This window comes from Capsicum annuum, chromosome 2, assembly GCF_002878395.1.
Source record: "Capsicum annuum cultivar UCD-10X-F1 chromosome 2, UCD10Xv1.1, whole genome shotgun sequence".
NCBI classification, from domain to species: Eukaryota; Viridiplantae; Streptophyta; class Magnoliopsida; order Solanales; family Solanaceae; genus Capsicum; species Capsicum annuum.
Window position 1 is genome coordinate 139,065,263 of NC_061112.1, and position 5,398 is coordinate 139,070,660.

The window sequence follows — 5,398 nt, forward strand, 5'->3', positions numbered from 1 at the left end:
ACATAATTTTATCGCTTTTAGGCAAAACTTAGGCCGTTAATATTTACATAAAAGAATCAAGTTAATCAAGTATTCACGTATTATGTAGTCTTTTCTCCTCAAATAAATTTTATCTTTTTGTAATTTTAATCAAATAAAAATATTACTTATAAATACTTTTCTTTTCATGACACATTAAAATACATTTCTTTTCGTACATCATAAAATACTTTTCTTTTTCACATGTAATTTATACATTTTATACGTATCTTTTACATATTTTTTGTAACAATAGATTTTATTTATATAGTTAATATACATATACTTTTACATGATTTTGAACATTTATGTTTTTTTTTTCAAAAGAATTATTTTATACTTAATACACATACACTTTTACATTATTTTAAATATTTATACCTCCCCCTCATTGATAAGTTTAGTCTAGTCGGGTACCACATTTGTGGATCCTGAAGAGTGTCTAATCCCTTCCCTTCAGGATAATATGAACCCTTACCTAAAGTCTCAATAGGTTTTCACTGACTAAAACATTAATCATATGTATCAACAAATAAATAGGTTTCCTTATTTTATTTTAAAAATTAGGTGGCGACTCTGTACAAAATTTTAATTCTTTAGAGTCTAATAAGTCATGTTTTGTTTAACCTTGGTAAAAATGAGGCATGATAGGGAAACAGAAGATATCATTAAGGGGAAGTCAACCAACAGAAGCTAAGTGGATTGTCAGCAAGCACATGCAGAAATTGTTGCAAAAACCATCTCAAGTAACCATGATGGCAATCATAGTAGTAAAGCTTACTGATGATGAGAATAGAGCTCAGGTTTCTCTGAACTCTCAAAAGGTGGTCATTCCTACTGAAGTACAACTCTTGGTAGATCAGTATTCCAATATATTATTCATGATCCTTACATCTCTACCTCCACACAGAATGCATGATCATAAGATCGTTTTAAAGGATGAAACCTCCCCAATCAATGTGAAACCTTATAGATACCCAACTATTCAGAAGGATTAGATTGAGAAACAAGTGCAAGAAATGCTGGAATCAGGGGTTAGCTGACTTAGTTTGAGCCCATATTCGTCACCTATAGTCATGGTAAAGAAGAAAGATGGTTCCTAGAGAATGTACATAGATTATCGAGAACTTAATAAGGCCACTATTAAAGATAAATTCCCTATACCTGTGATTGAAGAGTTATTGGATAAGCTAGGAGGAGCTCAGTTTTTCACTAAATTGAAATTGAGATCTGGATATCACCAGATCAGAATGGTGGATGAAGATATAAAAAAATAACTTTTAAATCTCATCATGGACACTATGAGTTTGTGATGATGCCTTTTGGGTTGACAAATGCACCTTCCACATTTCAAAGTTTTATGAATTATGTCTTTCAACCACACCTTAGAAAATTTATTTTATTTTATTCTGATGATATTATAGTGTATAGTCCCTCATGGACTAGTCACTTGGATCATCTGGAACAAACCTTCAAGATACTGCAACAACACAACTTATCTTTCAAGAGTAACAAATGTTCTTTTGCTCAAAGTAAAGTTGAATACTTAGGTCATATTATATCCATCTATGGTATAGCTGCTGACCCCAAACAGGTTACCTGACTTTCTCCTAAGACTGTGAAGGAGCTTATGTTTTTTTTTGGGGACTTTCAAGGTACTACAGAAGATTCATTAAGGGGTATGGTATAGCTCCAGGACCCTTGACTGATTTATTAAAGAAAAATACCTTTATTTGGTCACCGAAAGCTGAGGCAGCCTTTCAAAGAATGAAGCAAACTCTAAGTTCTCCACTAGTTTTGCCACTACCTGATTTTAATATTGAATTCATCATTGAAATTGATGTTTGTTCAGTGGGAGCAGGAGTTGTTTCGATGCAAAAAGGGCATCTTTTGGCATTCATGAGCAAAGTTTTAGGACCTAGGCATGCTGTATTATCAGTATATGAGAAGAAAATGCTAGCTATTGTGTTGGCTGTGCAGAAATGGAGACCATATCTCAATGGAAGGCATTTTACTATCGATCATCAAAGTTTAAGATACTTGATGGACCAGAGAATCACAATACTAAGTCAACAAAAGTGGCTAGCCAAATTAATGGGCTATGATTACTCAATTGTTTACAAGAAGGAAGCTGAAAGTTTAGTTGCTGATGCACTATCTAGAAGAAGTAATCATCAACCACAATGTCAAGCTCTTTCCTGGTCACTGTCCAGATGCTATAATAAGTGAAAGATTCCTACCAAGGAGATATTCAGATTCTACAGTTAATCCAAGCACTTACTACAGGTGCTACCGAAAACCTCACTTCACTTTGAGAAATGAATTGATGTATAGAAAGGGGAAGTTGATAGTGGGTAATCAAACTACTGTGAGGCAAGAGTTATTACGGATTTATCATGATAGTGAAATGTGTGGATATTCAGGCATGGAAGCTACACTGTAAAGGCTGAGGTTGAGTTTTTACTGGAGGGGAATGAAGAAAGATGTCTTTAATTATGTGAGGGAGTATGTTGTGTGCCAACATAACAAGTCTGAGCATATGGCTTCTCCTGGTTTGCTTCAACCATTGCCCATTCCTGACAGGATATGGCAAGACATTAGCCTTAACTTCATTGAAGGTCTTCCCAAGTCACATTTCAAGTCTGTGATCTTAGTAGTGGTGGACGGGTTAAGCAAATGTGCTCACTTTATTGGAGTATCTCATCCATATACAGCTGTTGATATTGTAAAATTTTGACTTGATCATATTTACGAATATGTATATGATGAATCAGGACAACGCTGGTACAGATGTGTATATGATGGATCGGGTACCACACCGATACGGATATGTATATGGTAGATCGGTTACCACGCTGATACGGTACATGGACATAGATTGTTCCCTACAGGTCATGACTATTTGGGCAAAAATAAGTTCCATAACATGTGTGTATATATTTGTGTTAAGTCTGTGGATGTTTACAATATGATTGATACTCTTGATGGTTATGTGACTTGTTTGTGAGAATTGTTTGATCTGTTATTACTGTATTGTTGATTCATTGGGTATTTGATTGTGTGATATGTATTTAGAAAAGTGAAACTTTGTACTTACTTATATGTTGGTTGAGTTGCTTTATTTATACGTGTTTTAATTGTAGCTTACTAGAATGGCTAGCTATCATTCTTTAATATTACAAGAGAGCATTTGGTTGTTAGCCTGAGAGTTTAGTGTGGGTTTTTTATGATTACGGGTTTGTTCCTGTGAATATGAGTAATGAAAAAGATAAGGTGAATAAAGAGGAATAATGATGTATTAGCGTTGGATTGTAGTTGATTGTGTGAATTAATGAGGCTATAGTATGTTAGTAGTAAATATAATACTGATGGAGTTGGAAGAGTAGTTGGATAGTGTAACTTATATAGGTAAAGTAATAACATTATTACAACGTTAGTTGAATTATATTCCATCCAATATGTCATGATTTATTTTCGTTAATTCTATTTTATGATTATATGAACTAACACGGCCGGCCGATGATGCCTACCAGTACATGTGGTTGTACTGACCCTACTCTTCTACATCTCTTCTTAGAGTGTAGACTGGATGCAGGTTAGTTGCAGTTACTAGATGGATGACGATATTCAGCACTAACTTCTGCACTTTCTTCCTGGCAGATGTTAGAGTTTTTGTATTATTTATTTTATTGTCAGCCTATGTTGTAGTGCATAGCTCTTGTACATGCCTGAACAAGTCTTGGGATAACGCAGGACACTTGTAAAAAGTTAAAAAAAAATAAATTATTTATTGATATTTACTTTACTTTATTATATGTAATCCAGTATTTCCTTAAAAACAGAAGTCTTTTGCATATTTTTAGTTAGGTAGTAAGGATTCTCTTAGCTGCTTAGAATAGCGTAGGTGCCCGCGAGGTCCAGTACTTTGGATCGTGATAATGGGCTTTCTCAAACTATTGTTAGTGATAGAGATATTGTGTTTTTGAGCAAGTTCTGGCAGGAATTGTTTGGTGTTTAGGGTGTTGCTCTGCACCACTCTTCTTCCTATCACCGTTAAAGTGATGATCAGACAGAGGTAGTGAACAAATGTTTGGAAGACTATCTTAGATGCATATGTGGGGACAACCCTAAAAAGTGGCTAACCTGGTTAACACTAGCTGAGTGGTAGTATAACATAAATTTCCACTCCACAATTCATAAAACAGGTGGTTTATGGTCAGCAACCACCCCTCCATATCCCCTATTTTGCTAAAAGTTCCATGAATGAATTAGTGGATAGGAGTTTATAGGCCAGAAAAGATGCCATTAACCTACTTAAGCAACATATTTTGTTATCCCAACAGAGAATGAAACAGTAGGCTGACAAAAGAAGGTCTGAGAAGGTGTTTGAGGTTGGAGATTTAGTGTATGTCAAATTGCATCCCTGCGGACAAGTATATATGAGGAACATTCTTCTAAAAAACTAGGTCCCAAATACTTTGGCCCTTTTCCAGCATTGAAAAGAATTGGTCAAATTGTATATCACTTGGCACTGTCTACTCATGCTAAAATTCATCATACATTTCATGTGTCCTGGTTAAAAAAAAAAACTAGTGCGAAACCTGCTGTAGAACATTTTACACTAACATTATCCACTCATGGACATGTTCTGTTGGAACCTGAAGCAGTGCTAGAAGATAGAGTTGTGACCGAGCATCACAAAACATTCACTCAAGTATTGGTGAAATGGTTTAACTGTGCACCTGAAGACAACAACCTGGGTAAATTTACATGTGCTTCATCAACAATTTTCCTCTTTTCATCGTTGAGGACAAGGATAGTCTTAAGGGGAGAGTAGTTGCTACATACCAGTTAATAAATGCAGAATGCCATATCAGTTGGGAGTTAGTTAGACAACTAGGCAGTTAGTTAACATAGTAGTGTCCATTTAGTAGTTAAATTGGCGGGAAAAGCTGTTAGCCATGGTAGTTACTTTATTTTCATTTCCTATTAAAGAGACTTGTACTAGTTGAAGGATTTCATTAAGAAATATACAAACTAATCATTTCTCTCTATTCTCTTAAATTTATCTTTCATTTGCATATCTGTTCAAGAGCTTTTCGTTCATAAGTTCTTTAGGATTGGATTTTCAATTTTTGTCTTTGTGAGGAAGGCTCATAAAGGTTGTAACATAAAGATACAAGTAGTTAATTTTTTTAATAAAGGAGAATTTGATAAAAATTATCAATTCTTTTCTTATTTTTAAAATTCTGTGTCCGGTCAAATTATGACACATAAAATAAAATAGAGGGAGTAATAATTTGCCTCTAGTGGTCTTATTTTTTCCCTCTAACTGGTTGTTTGATAAAATGTATTAAAAAGAATAATGTATGCATTAGTC